The sequence below is a fragment of the Macaca mulatta genome, chromosome 5, assembly GCF_049350105.2.
Source record: "Macaca mulatta isolate MMU2019108-1 chromosome 5, T2T-MMU8v2.0, whole genome shotgun sequence".
NCBI classification, from domain to species: domain Eukaryota; kingdom Metazoa; phylum Chordata; class Mammalia; order Primates; family Cercopithecidae; genus Macaca; species Macaca mulatta.
In genome coordinates, this window is record NC_133410.1 from 30,566,427 (window position 1) to 30,584,980 (window position 18,554).

The 18,554-nt window shown below is 34.6% G+C and overlaps 1 pseudogene across 1 annotated transcript in view; it reads left to right on the forward strand.

The window, feature by feature from the left end:
- Nucleotides 1-724: 724 nt before the first annotated feature.
- Nucleotides 725-18,554, forward strand: part of LOC114678147 (uncharacterized) — a 131,474-nt pseudogene continuing 113,644 nt past the window's right edge. Inside the window, exon 1 of the transcript XR_003729418.2 lies at nucleotides 725-806. The product of XR_003729418.2 is annotated as an uncharacterized LOC114678147 (transcript). The remainder of the gene's footprint in view (nucleotides 807-18,554) is intronic.

An 18,554-nucleotide genomic window follows, 5' to 3' on the forward strand; every position in this document is an offset into this window, starting at 1 on the left:
CAACATGAGATCATAATTTTTATTTTTATTAAAGTAGAAAACTGAGACTTGAAATGATATTCTAAAATCACACACTTAGTCCTCCACAGAATTGGCACTTTATTCCAAATGCTTCTAAAATCAGTGGCCATAAATTTGTTCATTAGTTTACACTAAAATCTATTAACGGACATGATATTTAGACAAAAGACCATAAGGCTTATATTCTTATGTCAGCTTGGCTCTTCCAAGGAGCAACATTAAAATGGATTAGATATGGAGAAGATTGGCTGAAATGCCTGTAAAGCATAAAGGGGAAAGGAGCTGGGCGAGCTTTCGATCTGTTGCATGTCTGACACCTCAGAAGGAGAGAGGAAAAGAAGAGGACTGTTTATTAAGAGTCTCAGCTTGCAGCATATTTCCAAGAAGGGTTCACTGAGGCAGACAGATGAGTGAATACTTGAGCCAAAGTTGCCTCCCCTTGCTAGAATGGAGCTGCCAAACTCAGTCCTGGCTGAAAGCAACTTGCAGGAACAGGGTCTCAGCTTAAAAATGGTGGGACTGTCAACTATGCTTCTCACAGCGGAAGATCTAAGTGGTGCTGCAAAGTTTTCAAATTATGAAAGATCATATGTTTTAAATAAAAATCCAAGACAATGTGATAGCTATGAACATGCATGTGAATTACGTTCTATTTATAGCCTTAATTGGTGCATAGGGATGTGTGAGTGGTGGATAGAAGGCGATGCATGGAATTCAAGAGAAGATTACTGATGAAGGTTTCTCAGAACAGAGGTTAGAAGAGCAAATGTCTGTTGATCAGCTCTGTAAGTGCTAGTGCTGTTCAAAGGAGTAAAAAAAAAAAAAAAAAAAATCAAAATTCAAGGAGGGAAGAGTAGTGGAAAGAGAGATCTTAGTTTAGGAAGTTACAGTAAAGTCTAAAATGTTTTCATAAACTACAAGAGGCCTGAGACAGAAACTGGTTGTAAGAGAGAGACCGAAGTAAGATGATTCTAAGACCCAGGAGCAATGGGTCCATTGGGTGAGTGGGGCAACACTAGTAAACCGGGATAATGGGGCACAGAGAGCTTCAGGTCTTGCAGGCCAACTGCATGTAAAGAGGCAAGGATAAAAGAGGAAACGAAAGGGACCATGAAAATCTTTATTGGCTCTGGGAAAATCTGGGATGATTGGTGAAAATAACATTTTCAACGTTTGTGACTCAAACTAACATTTAATAATTAGATGTCAAAAATTTGTAGTTACTTTCATCATAATAATATGTAAATATAAGCTCACTGTGTAAGTATTGTGTGTGTGTGTGTATATACAGAAATATAAAAGGAAGGAAATATGTATTTTTTATATGTATTTCAAGCAGTAAATTCTCTTATGAGCTTCTCTCCCCTCCACCACAGTTTGTGTCTTCCTAAAGTCACTGATTGTCTTTAGCTCTAATCTAACTCTTTACCAAGTATTCTTTTGACAGGGATTTAGTATTAACCAAGGAAAAGAGAAGATGAACAATGTTTTATGTTGATATTCTTTCAAGGGGACTGCATTTTACTATGCTATGTTTTAAAACTTTCTTGATATTTTTATGTTATTTAAAAATTTAATTTGTTTAAATTGATAAATTTAATTATACATATATTTGGGGTACAGAGTGATGTTTCAATACATATAATGTATAGTCATCAGGATAATTAGCATATTCATCATCTAATACATTTGTCACTTCTTTGTGTTGGGAACATTCAATATCTTCCTTGTAGTTATGTGAAACTATATATTATTGTTAACTGTAGTCATCCTATAGTGGTATAGAACACTAGAAGTTATTCCTTCTATCTAGCTGTAATTTTATATTCTTTAACCAATCTCTTCTTTTCCATTCCTCTTCCCTCCCCTTCCCAGTCTGTAGTGTTATTAGGATATTTTTGAAATCTCAAAAAACCCTTAAATTTTAAGGAAAGACACTCAAAGGAGCAATTGAGCTCTGATTATTATCCAGTGCGAACAATATCAGATTAAGTTGCAACTAAAAACTACTGCTTATTTGTACTATTAACAAGCCTGAAGTATTTTTGGAAAAAACAACATGTAAATAAAATTTTGAGCCACATAGAGCTAAAAGTAAATGCATTAAAATTCAATATTAAAAACCTGAACAACTTAAATAACAAAATGCTGCTGCTACAGATACACACTTCATCTGATTTTTGACCTAGTTTCTTGGTTTGAAAGTCACTCAGTCTGGTTATTTGTCTCCACAGTGTTTTTGATGTGCACTGGTTTACAATCACATACTCTCATTTGCATTCCTCCATGTCTGGTGCACAGTTCAGCTAATCTTTTACTGTCAGTTATTTTTTTTCTCTTAAACAATTGTCTAAATGTCAGGCATCATAGAAGTGGTTTCAAAAATTTAAAATCATGATTTCTAAATCTCAATCAAAATTATTAAAGGACTTCAGGATATAATTTATCTTAATTATCATCTAGATTCCTTTCCATTTTTAATTGCTGGCTACAGTTTTAAGTAGTAAAGAGGCATTTTAAATGTTTTTCTCTTTTTATAGACTTCTTCCTCCTCAGGGCCTAATTTATTCTTTGAGGTACCAGGCCCAGGTGTTTGCCAAAAGCGCTCCCTTTCTAAATTCCAATTTGCAAGAGAAGGAAAAAAAAAATCGGTATTAAAAAAATACTTATTTCTTAATTGTGACCTTTTATGGCAACATGGACATTTGTCATTTCTTTCACACTGTAAATCAAACTTACAGGTGAGCAATGAGACCAGCTGACACTGAAAATGGGTTTTTGAAACCTTTGAGTAATTTAGAATGTTTTCCTGTCCCTGAATATAAAGTCAGGTATATTTCATCGACTGATTCATTTAATTTCTACTTCTTTTACAGTCAGATTCCCTATATAAATTTCAACTCTCCAAGATATATTGTTTGTATAGACATAATCATAAAATTTTGTTTAAATTCGCATTGTTGTAGCTCTTTTATTTAACTAATCTTTGCATTCTCTTTATAACTGTATTTTTTTCTTTATTAGCTGTTTATTTTACAAGTTATACAACATTTAAAGTACATAAGCCATTAGTAATCAACTTAACTCATAATGCATTCCATCTTTCTTTTCTCTCTAAGGTAATAACAGGTCTAAGCTAAACTTTAATATCCTAGTATAATATCAAGGTATAGTATTACAAAAGATGTTTCAGGTTGTTGTAAGGGAATGTCTCCTTGAAAATTTTTAAATGGACTTATATAGGACAGACAGGACACAGCTGCATTAACCAGTGAGTTGAGAAAAATATGTCACCCTGTATTCCACATAGTGTGCATTTTTCATTCACACACTCATCTGCCAAAACTTATGACTGTGAATTATGTTAACAATTTTGTTTTAGGTCAGTGCACACAATTTAAAAACCTACACAATAGCCTGTATTTTCATTCTCTTATTGAAAGTCTCTATTCAGCAGGGTAGATACATTTAAAAAGCCAAAAAAGAGAAGTAAGTCTATGAGCAGTCTTCCTTAGTTATTTTCATTTGAGCTCACATACGGTCTGACCTATTTTACTGATGTTGCAGAAACATTATGAGAAATCCTTTCAAACCTTGAAAGAGCAGTTGCAAAAAATATGTAGTATACACATACACACACATAGAAATGGCTGAAGTGCCGAGCAGCATACATTTCTTTGCTAATTTCTAAAGTAGGGACATATACACATAAAAATTATTGGCAATCCTAAAAATATCAAGGACTCCTTAGCTATAAAAAGTAATATATGGTGTATGGAATGCACTGAGTTGATTCACTGCTTTTCAGGGAAACATTCTCATTTTGACCTCTGAATAAATAAGCTAATGTCCTAAAAGCTAAAATTGAATTTTCTTTCTTTAGCCTAAGTATAAATCTAATAATTAGTGTAGAAATTATCAGACTCAATATTCCCTAGGTTTGGGGAATTCTATAGGTTGATGTTAGGTGAACACATGTATATTTACATGCTTTTGAAATAAATGTATCAGTGATTTAAGAAGGTGTTCTGTTTCTTAAAGCAAGTATTAAAAATTTGATGCCTTTCACAGAAGTACTCACTTTATATTTTGTATTCATATGAGGTGTTTAAAATTGAATTTATACTTTTATGTGTTATATTTTTACTTAGGAATTATCGTTGTCTTGTATTTTTGCTTTCACCAATAAATATGGAGTGACCTACAAGACGCTTAATAGGATTTTATATGCAAAGTATAATCGTTTTGCTATTTTAAGCTGCAACAGGTAAAACAGCTTGAGAGTCATCATTCTCATCTTTAAAACAAGCAATACAAACGTTAGAAAAACAGATCATCAATTATTTTTCCTCTACCCTTAGAGAACTGAGATTATAAGGAAATCTGCTACCCTGAAATTTAGAAAGACAGACTCATCTACTGAAAGCAAGCCTAATCTGCTAATCTGGTACAAAAGTCCCTGGAGAGCTAAAGTGATTGAAACACTTGAATTAGGTAAATTTTGCTTAATTGCTGTAAACTGAGTGTGGACTAGTCTGAAAGTGAGAGGATGCTGGGATCTATAGTTTTACTTGTGTGGGTTTTACTTCCAAGAATCATACCGGATTCTCATGATAAATATCCAAGAAAGATTCCCTCATGACTCTAGCAGGGGATAAGGGAAAATAAACCATTGTGAAATAAACCCAAATGATTTTCAATAACATATTTATACTCCCCAAGGGAAAGGATTTTGCCTCAGTTTTATTTCAGCTAGGGGAAGACAATTCCTACCACTCCAGTTGCCTCCAGCCTTCCTGTCTCACTTGGTGGAAAATAACAATAACAACAACAACAAAATTAAGCATGGTCCACAGAGGTCATAGGTTAAAGGAAGTAGATTGGGAATATCTCAGTCAAGGAAGGGAATAGGGAACAGGAGGACAAAGCTATAATACTGGAGAAACACTGGGGAGGTTATAGCACAATAACACTAACCTTGTAAAGACTGAGATTTAATCAGATTGTAGAATGTCCCTGGTTTCCCTTACCTAGCACTACACCAACAGGGCTTCAGTACAGTAGATAGATGCAGGAGGCAGATAAGGGAGGGTCCTTAGAGAATCTCTGACCTACCCCACAAGTGTTTACATCAGATGCTTTTGTGCAGATGAGGGAACTTGCCTAGTACCTTGTCTGGACGTGCCTGCAATGGACTGGGGGCCTGCCTGCGCACTAGGAATTCATGCCTTACGCAGTGGGGAGAAGTCTGGACATTCCAACTCATGTGTGGTGGCCTGGTATTCATTCTGTGAGGTGGGAGCCTGTTGGCAGGATCCTCTCCTTTTTGCTGAGAGCTTTCTTTTAATAAATTTTATTCTCCTTACCTTTCAATGTGTCCATGTGCTTAATTTTTTCTGGTCGTGAGATAAGAACCCAGATTTTAGCTGAGCTAAGGAGCAAAAAAATCCTGCATCCCAGTAGTGGGTTATATCAAATATACCCCATCAGTGGGTTATATTTGAAAGTGCCACAATTTATATTTTGTCTCTCTAACTTGTAACACTTTCAAGTTGTAAACTTGAGGAGGGGAATTTAGGGAAACCAAAAGTCAACAGAGTAGACAGAAACAGGAAGAGTAAAGGAGTGTGCCTGTAATCCCAGCACTTTGGGAGACCGAGCGGGCAGGTCACTTGAGGTCAGGAGTTTGAGACCAACCTGGCCAACATGGTGAAACCCTGTCTCTACTAAAAATACAAATATTAGCTGGGCATGGTGATGCATGCCTGTAATCCCAGCCACTCAGGAGGCTGAGACAGGGGAATCGCTTGAACCTGGGAGGTGGAGGTTGCAGTGACCTGAGATCATACCACTGCCCTCCAGCCAGGGCAACAGAGCAAGACTCCATCTCAACAAGAAAAGAAGAGAGAAGAAAAAGAAAAAAGTGAAGCCTCTGTCACCTACAGCTACAGCAAACGTTATACAAAGCTCAACTCCTAGCCATATTAACGTAAAATCTCACAATAAGGACTTAAACATTTCACTCATATTAACTGACAGAACATGTCTGGCTTCCAGTGAAATAATTACAAGGCATGTTAAAAGGCAAAAATGCAAATAAAGTCTGAAAAAAAAAAAGAAATCATCATAACCAAACCTAGAACTAACACAGATGTTGGAATTATCACACAAGGAATTTCCAATAATTATGATGACGATTAATATTTGAAGAGCTCTATTGTAAACAGTAGCTATCACGGAAGAACAGTTGGACAGTTGAAGCAGATGTATGATAAGTCTAAGAAAGAATATAAAGAAAATGCTAGAAATAAAAAAAACACTGTAACAAAAAATGAGGAATACTTTTGATGGACTCATCAGTAGACACATGATAGATGAAGAAAAAAAATCAGTAAGTGTGATGATAGGTCAATTGAAATAGAAAGAAAAAAATAACTTAAAAATCCTAGCAGTATATAAAATAACTGTGAGACAATTAAAAATATGTAAAACATGCTTAATTGGGATACCAGGAGCAGAAGATTACACAGAATGAATATTTAAAATAGTAAGGACAGAGAATTCTCCAAAATTACCTACAGATTCCCCAAATCACAGAGTCCGAAGGCTAAAAGAACACCAGCAGGATAAATGCAAAATACGCAAACAACAACACATCTAGGAATACCATATTTAAAATGCAAACAACTAAAGATATTTTTCAAAAAAGCCAGTGGAAAAATATACCTTCTCAATACAGGAGCAAGGGCAAAAATTATAGCCGACTTATTGTTAAATACCTTCTTTTCCATGCAAGCAGGAAAAGAATGGAGCAAAAAATTTAAAGTTTTGGGGAGAAACAGTAACACCAACCAAATGAAAAGAAAATCTGTGATTCGGAGAAAATATTTGCAAGGCATATATCTGTTAAGTGGTTAATTTCCAAAATATAGAAGGAACTCAAACTACTCTATGCAAAGAAAATAGATAATCCTACTAGAAAATGGGCAAAGGACTTGAATATTTCTCAAAACATAAGAATGGCCAACAGATATATCAGCAAGTGCTCAGCATAACTAAACATTTGGGAAATGCAGATTAAAGCTACAATGGTATATTACCTCACATCTGTCAGAATGGCTAACTAAAAGACAAAAGATAAGAGTTGGTGCAGATGGAGAGAAAAGAGAAGCCTTGTACACTATGATGGAGAATGTAGATTAATACAATTATTATGAAAAACAGTACGGAAGTTTCTCAGAAAAACTAAAAGTAGAAGTATCATATGACTCAGCCATCCCACCTCTGGATATTTAGCCTAAAGACTTGAAATCAGTGTGTCAAAGAGATGTCTGTACTCCTATGTTCATTGTATCCCTATTGACAGTAGCCAAGTTATGGATTTAACCTAAATGTCTATCAAGGGATAAACGGACAAAGAAAAGTGGTATATGTACGCCATGGAATACTATTCAGCTATAAAGAAAAAATTCTGTCATTTTGACGTGACTAGAATTGGAGAATATTATGCTGAATGAATTAAGCCTGTCACAAAAAGATAGATGCTACATGTTCTCACTGACATGTGGACTCTACGACAATCAAGAAAATAAGAGTAGAATGGTGGTTACAGAGGCTGGGGAATGTGGGGTAAAGGAGAGATGATGCTCAAAAGGTCCAAAGTCTCAGATACAGAGAAAGAAGCAGTTTTTTTTTTTTTTTTTGAACATCTATTGCACAGCATGATGAGTACAGCTAATTGTGTACTCCAGAATCACTAAATTTTAAATGTCCTCACCACAAAATTGGTAAGTATTTGAGGTGATGGCTATGTTAATTAGCATGGTTTAATTATTATACATTGTATTCATAAATAATAACATCACTTCATAACCCATAAATACATACAATTACAATTTGTCAATGTAGAAAATAAATTTTAAAAAGGAAGTTCTTGAAGCAGAAAGAATCATCAAAAAATGGCCAGAAACTTGGATTTACAGAAAGAATGAATATCAAAGAAGGAGAAAATGAAGGTAAAATGAAGTCTTTTGTTTTTCTCATTCTTAATTGACATGAAAGACAATACTTTAAAACAATAATAGTAACAGGATATTCAGTGATTAGAACACATGAATCAGCAAAATGCATGACATTAGTGTCGTAAGAGATAGGAAGGAGCAATTGGGGATCCTCTGTTATGAAGTGTGTGTTCTACAGGCACGGTAGTATAGTGCTATATGAAGGTGGATTTGGATTAGTTAAAAATGTATATTGTAAACTCTAGGGCAATCACTAAAATATTTTAGAAGTGTAATTATGCTAAGAAAGGAGATAAAATAGCATTGTATAAAATTCTCAATCTGAACTGGAGAAGGCAGAAACCAAGTGGGAAATAAAGAAACAAAGAACAAAAGTAATGAACATAAAACAGTTACAAGCGTGTTATATATTAATCCAACCATGTTAATAAGCATTTTATATGTGAAGGTCTAAATATACCAATTAAAAGGCAGAGTTTGTCAGAGTGGATATAAAAAACAAAAACAAAAACAAAAAACAGCAGCTATCTGTTGTATTCAAGATACACACTGATACACAAAGACTCTCAATAAAAGTAAAGGGATAGTCCATAAGACTTAGGACAAAATAAATCATACATGAGCATTGCACTGTAGTTGTTGAGGTAGTTTTCCATGAGTATGTGCGTTTAAACTCTGTAACCAATACACATGGAAAAAGAATTAAACAGGCTGCGTGTGGTGGCTCACGCCTGTAATCCCAGCACTTTGGGAGGCCAAGGCGGGCAGATCACCTGAGGTCAGGGGTTCCAGCCTGGTGAACATGGCAAAACTCCATCTCTACTAAAAGTACAAAAAAAAAAAAAAAAAGAAAAAGTTAGCTGGCGTGGTGGTGGGTGCCTGTAATCCCAGCTATTCAGGAGCCTGAGACAGGAGAATTGCTTGAACCCGGGAGGTGGAGGTTGCAGTGAGCCGAGATCGCCTGGGTGACAAGAGTGAGACTCCATCTCAAAAGAAAAGAAAAAAAAAAAAAGAATTGAACAAATAATTAAACGGATGGCAAATGGTGAGAGCCAGAATGGAGATCAAGGAAAGTTACAAATAAGAAAGCAAAAGACACAAGAATGATCCATGTGTTAATGGATTAGAGATGGAGAGATAAGTAAAACTCATGTGTAGTTTAAGGTAGATACAGACGATCACATATATACCTATTTATAGGTGTGTGTATAGATGTGAGTATACAAATACGTATTTCCTTGCTCTGTAAGCTAAGAGGTACTAGAATCAACCACACAAAAGTAGCAAAGAGCAAACTTAGCATTCAGTTCTTGGTTTCTAATAACATTTTACAGTTAAAGAAAGAAAACATTCTTGAAGAAATGGCTGATTTTAGGACTAGAGCAGGAAATACATAAAATGAGTGTGAAATTTTCCGTAGTGTCCGAAAGTAAGGAAGTGCTCATGTGTACACACATACAATTGGAAATGCGGGTGGGAAGGAGTGCTCATAAGTACCCAGTGGTTAAAGCTGAACAAAAAAATGCCACAAAATAAAGTAACATTGAATTATAACCCAAAATATAAAATTAACATTCATGAGATTATACTGATATAAAAAACGTTGAATACTTAGAGATAAATTTCCTTTGGGGAATAATTCCAGATAATTTATGCAGATACTCCACTCTCACACAAGTGAGACATTAACACCCAGTTCCTTAAGTGTGGGTTGCTCATAGTGATTTTCTTCCACAGAGTGCGTTGAGTAAAGGAGGAAAAGGGCAACTTTACAGTGAAGAAACCTGACAAACACTACCTTAGCCAGATGATCCAAGATTACATGGACTATGAGGAGTCACGTGCTCTTGATACAAGGTGATGGAAATGGCATTTTACTGTGGTGTTTTTACTCCCCACAAACCATAATTCCAGTCCAGTCATGAGAAAACCATTCAAGAAATCTATTATGAGGAAAATCCTGCAAAATATCTAATCAGTACTCCTAAAAATGTCCAGGACATCGAAAACAAGGTAAGCCTGAGAAGCTGCTACAGCCAGAAGGAGTGTGAGTTAGACATCATGACTGAAAGTAGTAAGGTGTCCTGGGTGAGATCCCGAAACAGAGAAAGGACATTAGGTGAAAACTAAGAGAATATGAACGATAGTATACTCTGGTTAATAATAATGTATCAATATTTTATAAACTGACACTAGCGTAAGATGTTGTTACTATTAGGGAAAACTGGTAGTGACATTTATGGGAACTATCAATGGTCTTCACAACTTTTCTGCAAATCTGAAATTACTTCAAAATAAATTTATTTAAGAGTTATAATATGTAAGCCAGGCTTGGTGGCTCATGCCTGTAATCCCTGCACTTTGGGAAGCTGAGATGGATGGATCAGTTGAGCCCTGGAGTTTGAGACCAGCCTGGCCAACATGGTGAAACCCCATCTCTACTAAAAAAATACAAAAATTAGATGCACCACTGCAATTCCAGCTACTCAGGAGGTTAAGGCAGGAGAATTGCTTGAACCTGGGAGACGGAGGTGCTGTGAGCTGAGATATGCCACTGCACTCCACCCTGGGTGATCGAGTAAGACTGTCTCAAAAAAGAAAAAAAGGAAACAAACAAACAAACAAATATTTTTTTTAAATTCACCTTACATTTGATGATATTTTACCAAGAAGATATATTGATTTAAAAACATATATTTAAATAAATGTAATAAAGACACATTGTAGAAATTTTAGAATATATAGAAGAAAAGAATACAATATATGAGAAGTGCTTGGCATTTAACAAATGTTAAGTAGGTAAACATTTAAAATGATTATTTAACATTTTCCTGTAAAATTATATATAACATTCAACAAATCAGTATCTCATCAACAAACCTCTGCCTCATTTTATTATAAAATAAGACCAAATAAAACAACCTAATGTGTATAATTAATAAACCAATCTTAATAGTCAAAAGAGCCTATCTAAACAGAAATGTCAATTTACTCTAGACTGATGATATGATCCAAAACGTTTAAAACCCTCTTTTTTCCTTTGTGACAGAGTCTCCCTTTGTCACCCAGGCTGGAGTGCAATGCTGAGATCTTGGCTCACTGCCATCTCTGCCTCCCAGGTTCAAGCGATTCTCCTGCTCAGCCTCTCAAGTAGCTGGGACTACAAGCCTGCCACCGTGCCCAGCTAATTTTTTTTAAATTTTTAGTAGAGATGGGGTTTCATCATGTTGGAAGGATGGTCTCTATCTCTTGACCTCCTGATCCGCCCGCCTCGGCCTCCTAAAGTAATGGGATTATAGGTGTGAGCCACCTTGCCCAGCCTGGCCTAATCTTTTCTTAAACGTCCCTTCCCAGTATCATATTGGAAGCAACTGAATTTTGGAGGGTATTACATTTCAACATGAAATTTGTAGGAAACAAAAGCATTTAAATCATATCCATATCTTTATTGTTTTTCAGAAATTACTTCCAACATAAAGTTCAAATATAATTTAAAATATATTGAGTCAATCTTCAAAAGCAGGGTCAATATACAGGAAACACAGTAAACATTTTAAATAACCATTGTCAAATACCTGTAAAAATATTTGGAACATTTCTGAAACTGCTCAAATTCCAGTAACTGTAAGCTTACTCATCTTCTTTTTATGGTCTTTAAGATCAGACCAATGGTGCAAATATGATGAGTGGACTCTTTGGAGAAATATCTATTCAAAGCAGAAATAAAGTTTTAAATAAAAACCAACAAAAAGTATTCTATTACATTTCTTGGGCTGCACATAGGTCTGGGAAGAAATAGGTAGACATTAATTTTAAGTCTTTCATGTCACTTCTATCTTATAGACAGGCAACTTGGCCAAATTTGGTAAAATTCAAGTAAAGTCTATTGAAAAGTTTGCTGACTTGAATTGATTACAAATATATTTAAATAGATCATTTTGCCCTTCATATTAATTTCAATATTTCTTGTGTTGAAACCAGGCATGAAAAATGTCCACTTAATGGGCGAGATTAAGATTGATTTGAAGTTGATAAAAAAAATTGGGAGTCAGTATATTCCTAATGAGTCTTTAAAATCCTAGTCTTGAAAATGCCTGTTAGGTCATTTCAGATGCCTCTAGGTAAGAATACATTTTAGAAAAATGTATTTATGACTAGACCACAAATAAAAAATTCTGCTTTTGTTTGTTTTACTCTAAGTTATTCCAGACAGAGGAGTTGAGAGTATTGTTTAGCACATCACTATGTTTTTAACCCTTTATTATGTTTGTTACTAATTTGTCTTTCATTCTTATTAACTGAAAAAAAAAAAAATTAAATGAGATGTTGTGTTTAAGCTTAATAACTTAGCCATACTTGGAGTTCGAAATTATTTCCTCAGAAAAGCAGCAAACCCCTATACATATCTGGGGCCACAGACATGAAAAGAACAACTTATTTAGGTTTTAAAAATAATTATTTACTCTTGCACTAATCTTAACATGTTTGTGTAATTTCCTTTAGGAAGGTTGTAAGATTGTACAATCTTCTGCATGCAAGGGATTTAAAGAGAGTCAGAAGCTGGTGCTGTTCATGTTCTCTTAGGCTCATAGTTTTGTTTTTGTGCTTTTGTTCATACAGATGTCTTTGTTTTAGTTAACAGTATTAAAAATCATGATGCTTCATATAAAAATATGGATTTTCAGCTCCTTTGGAATAAAAAATACACTGGTCAGTGTAAGATTCTCCCCGCAGCCTGAAAGCTTAAGGAGATGAATAACTCCTCCCTTCTCAGGCCCAGTCCCAAGGCGCAAGTTGAGTCAGGAGCGTGCGCCAGCAAGATAGCAGAGGCAGGAAGAGAGCCAGCCGGAAGACACCTACCCTGGCCGGAAGGCACGTACCCCTGAAGATTGAGAAAGAGGTCATCCAGGTATAACGTAGCAGTTAGGTCAGACTAGGACACTTCCGGCTTACAGGAGACTATGAAACCTTTGCCTGGTCCTCACTTGGGATTGATGCCATTTTAGGCCTCAGCCTGCCTGCACCCGCGTGCTCATTAAAACAGCATGTTGCTCCACACCACCTCCTGTTGTCTATTGGAGCGCTCCAGGGGTTCAAACCAATACAAGAGTCTTATATTCAGTAGCAGTGTTTCTCTGAAACAGAATGTTGGAGCTTCCTGATTCGAGTACCATTTTGTAAGTCAATTTGAGCCATTAGGAAACCACCTCCAGGAAAGCATTCTTTGAAACTTATGAACAATATTGATTTCCTGTACATGTTTAAGGAAAAAGAGTTCATAGCTTTCATGTTATGAATTAATGCTTTAGAGAGAAATCACACCACTCTAAATCTATTGTTCATGTTAAAAATCAAGTTTAATTTACGTAGACAGATTCATTTTATCTTTTCTTACAATCTCTCATCCCCATAGCTCCTGATTCTAAACTCCAAAAATGTTTTTACAGCAAATCAATAAATATTTAAAAGTGTCAACTCACAGATTGTTAAACTGCCTTAAGTTTTCTCCTGTCACACAGAAAAATTAATTTAACCTAATATTTAAAGAGTTTTCTCATATTAACTTTGTCTCTCTTCTGTTTAACTATAGCTATATCGTTACATTAGTATGTACCATGAACATCACATGGTTTTAAGATTCTATTATAGAATTGCAGTTTTCCTATTCTTTGTCAGGTGTGACATTTTATAAAAGTCACTAACAGAAATTAGTGAAGTATCAAAAGCAGACACAGATATGAGTGATTCTTTAGTTCAAAGGCCTAAAATATATAGTTTTAAAAATTTAATTGTAAACAAAAATAAAGTTATTAGATAAGATCACATAGATTAATTCATATTTAATTTTTCTTACTTCTCTTTATTGCCTAACATTTCCCTGCAGTTCATTTACACAGTTTGAACTTTGAATGTCAGTTCTTTAGTCTTTCTATTTCCCACGTAAAAAGACAGAATGTTTCCTTATGTCACTAGGCTTGTCCTAATTTAACAAACCATCGGTGAGAAGTTGTGAAAAAAATAAAGCTTTATTCTTCACTAAAATTTTGGATTCATATTGAATAATGCCATTTATGCATGTTTCAGTTGGCATTAAAGAAGTTATTTCTGATTTGATTATAAATTCAGTATAGACACTTCTATAGTAGATAAACCCAAACTTAATGTAAAATCACTTGAAATCAACTTAAAACATGCTATTAAGTTGCAGTAATTTAACATGTAAAAATTAATAAAATGATATTATCACTGATGTGTGTGTTCTAATTATCTCAAACTTTTAAAACTTTGATTTGGCTGTGGAAAGCGTATTTGAAGTACATCACATATAAATGCCTATTTTGAAAAGTAGACAAAACTGGAGCTGTTCAGACTCAAAGGCTGTAAGATGGTATCACCAAATGATCATCACCGATTTGCTTCCTTCCGTATCACAGTGAGCCCTCCCTCAGTGAGCCAAAGTGGGCTATGTAACCAGTAGAACTTGAGGAATTCAATTTCAAAAAAAAATTGAGCTAAATAATAGTGTTTGTTTGGCCAAAAATAAATAAATAAATGAAATTAAAAGAATTATTTTATTAAGGAGTGTTTAATAAATGTTATTAATTCAATGTTGCTTATTGAAAAAATTTTATGAATACCTTTTGAGGATTTTTATACTCTGATGACATTGCTAGAACTTGAGGAAATGCCGCAATGAAAATAACAATAGCTCGTGAACTTTTTTCATTGTTTTCAAATTTTTCATTTCTCATTATTTACAAATAATTTTTCTATTATCTTGCTTAATTCCTGTAATAACTGGGTTACCGAGATATATTCTCTGCCTGTTGTAGAATGAGAAACATATTCAGAGTGGTTATACCATGTGCCTAATTTCTCATTAAGAAAGTTAGAATAACTATTTAAATACTGATATTTACTTTTTATTTAAAAAGTTGTTCATTGATCACCTGCCACTTACCAAACAGTTTTCTAAGTTCTGGGAGGTAGAAAAATGAGTAAAGATAGTGACTCTGCCCTCATTGAGCTCACCACTTTATAGGAGATACTGATTTTTTAACTGCAACATAATGGGAATCGGATATGTGCTATAGTAAAATCATCTGCAAAGCAGTGAGGTGCTGGAAAACTTGTTCTCTGGCAGGGTGAGGGAAAGAGCCCTGATTTGTCCATTTCTATGTTGTAAATATTTCCACCATGGCTGATTTCCAACTCCTACCAGTTTAAACATTGGCTTGAAATTCCTGGATATTTAACAATCAGCTCTCACAGGTAGGTTTAAGCTGACCTCCAACTCACCTATGATAGTGTAATGGAAGCATAAAAAATGCAGCAGTGAATTCTTCCTAGAGAGGGGTTGGGAAAAGATTCAGAGCAGAGAAAATTTGAGCTAAGCCTTGAGGATGAAAAAAGTTGGAGGGCAGAGAACAGGGTAGAAGAATGGGTCTGGCTGTGGGAATATTATATGCAAATTTAAGAAGGCTGAGAATTCATGATCTTCTGGGGCATGTGTGAGAAGATAGCTGAGGTAGGGGCTCTAGAAGCTGTGTAATTGGGACCAGACTGTTAAAAACTTTGAAAGCATTAGGAGTTTCGATTTGTTTGTATAGGATACAGGCATCTCTGGAGGGGCTCTCATAAAACATCCCCCAGAGATGCCTGTATCCTATACAAAGAAATCATTTGAAGAACAAAACAGCCCTAGCAAGGATGGATTCTACCAAATGCCCAGATCTTTGCAAAGATTGAGGCAAGATTACAAGGAGGGAAGAGAAATATTCATATTTGGAGTCAAAGTGAATTTTTATTGGTTTCATGATTATACCTATACCAAAAGTTTCAAACATGATGATTTTATATAAACTTTTCCATCTGGAAAAAGTACAACTTCATAACCCATTATAACAAAACCAAGTGCATTTTAGTAACAATATAATTGATCAATTTTTTTCTGTTTATTAATATGGTAAGAAAAATAAAAACAGATTGTCCCAAAGACTTACAAATAAAATTTCAATACGGGAAACAATTTTTTTACTGGCAAAGTCTAAATTTGTATTAAAGAATTTATAATACAGAGTCAGGCTCTCAGAATTCTTACCCCTGGGTAAATCATTTCATCTGTGGTGAAGTGTCCTATGGAATATCACTAAAAATATTTCACGCGATATCATTCAAGTACAATTTTATGAGGTTGATTATTTTTAGTGGAATTAAATTAACTCCATAAGAAAAGGTATACTCAGGATTAAGTAAAGACCATTAGACCATCAAGGATTATCTTCCTTTCGATACTATGGTCCCTTCAGACAACATCTGTTTTCCCAGTGGCTCAACATTCCCCTCCTAATCTTACTGGTTGGCTGGCCTAAGGATATGTAGTCTACTTCCAAAGTCTACTTCTTATATGTTTCATAAATTTTCATTTTCTTTTTATTTATGCTTTTACCTTGTACATTTGGCACTACTTTGGAGTTCAATTGCAATAATTGCAAAGATAACAGTGTCGATAAACATATTTTAAGGTAAATGTAATTACAAAGCTACATATATATATTTCCTATGGAAGCAATTGTAACATCTCATTTATTAAGTCATGTTTTAGCTCATTTTTATTTCAGTAAACACAAATGCATCAAAGCTTATTTAAATTCACAGAATGAAATGTGAATGATTAGAAAGTTCTACAAATAAACCAGTTAGCTTCTCCAAAAAATGGTTCTTGGGCAGAACTCGTAGTCATTTGCCCTTAGCAAATTATTGATCAGATGTTCTCAATGTTGGCCAAAATGTGAAACAAATATTAAGACCTAGTGATGGCATGAATATGCAACTATCTTCAGCTAAGGGATTCAGTTCAAGATCTTCACATTATTGCATTTGGAAGTTAAACAAGGAGCATGTTTACTTTTATTTTACCTGTTGTGGAATGTTACACTGAGACATGTCTTCTGAATGGCTTGGTTTTTTTTTTTCTCCCTAAGTATTCAAATATTCTAATTTTATCTGTGTGGTTTTGAAATGACAAAATATTTGCTTCTAGATACCATGTGTGAACGTTCATCTCCTAAGGGTCTCCTAGTAAGTGAGAAGTCAGTGGTTTGGGATATATAGGTCTTTTTGATCAGAGAACTAAGTATTTATATTGGCTGTTTGCTGAAAATAGAGTTAAGTTCAGTCTTTCATTCTCATTTTCATTCAAAATGAGGCAGTTATTTGACAAATTTTCTATTAAGTCAAACACTTCATTAAAGAAGGGTACTAAAGGTCATCTTGGCAAAAAAGTTTTTATATCTGTTCAGCTTAGAGTTCTAATCTTATAGTTAAATGTTTCTTAAGGTTTTTGTTTTTTTTTCAAAAAAGACCACTTTTTTTATGAATGAGTGTAACTTTTTATTAAGATAAAATTATTTTCATTAAAGAAGTATATGAAAATGGTGAAGTAAAATCAAATGGCTCCAAAAGTCTTACAGTGAAAACAACAGTCCTGCCAGTTGTTCTTTCCAGAAGCAAACACTTTTCGTTCTCTTAGTTTTTCCTTCTGGTAGTTACCTTCATGGGTTTTTTCCAAATTATTATAATTTTTTTTTAGTTTTTCAAGTGAATGCATACATTAATACGTACAAATTTTAAAAGCCTCTTCAGTTTATAATGCATCCTAACAGTCCCCTGCCCCATCCCTCCTAATTCTCCAGAGCAATGACTTTTAACTCTTAGCAATGTCTTCTATTTGTTTCCTTATATAACTAGTCATTTCTTGATTATTTTATACTTTATATAGCAATTTCTTGATATGACAGTTGAGGATTTAGCTCTTATACCATCACTATCTTCACTTTTCCTTTCCCATATTGTCCCAAGTAGTTACAGATTTAGGAGCTAAGCAGTCACCACATCATTATAACAATGTACATGTTGCTCATTGTTGAGAAAAACAGCGTATTATACTCTTACTTCCTATCCTGTACTTCTTTCTGCCCTAGAATTAATGATTGCCTAACCAACCTTTCCCCCTTGTTTTATTTATTTATTTATTTATTTATTTATTTATTTCTGCTTTATCTTCAATGAACTTGTTTCCAAATGCCCCAAATCTGTCAATAACATGTTATTTTTAAGAGAAGGGATCTCACTATGGTGGTCAGGCTAGTCTGGAACTCTTGGGCTCAAGCCATCCTCTTGCTTAGCCTCCTGAGTAGCTGGGACTACAGGCATGGGCCATTCCACCCAGCTAACCTATTAATATTTTTAGTGTTTCTTTTTAAAGCCAGCTCCATAGTTGGAATATGGCCTGTGTTGGATCTTATTTGCTGGATCCATGTCATTCTCTGGTCTGTGTACTCCTTCATTTTGCTGGAGTATTTTCTCCAATAGCTTCCCAAGAAAGGGCACAGCACATGGAGGTAACCCCTGAGTCATTGCTTGTCTAAAAATGTATTATTTTACCTTCACCCTTGATTATTTGGCTGAGTACAGATTTATATGAAAATTATCAACACACCAACTTATGAC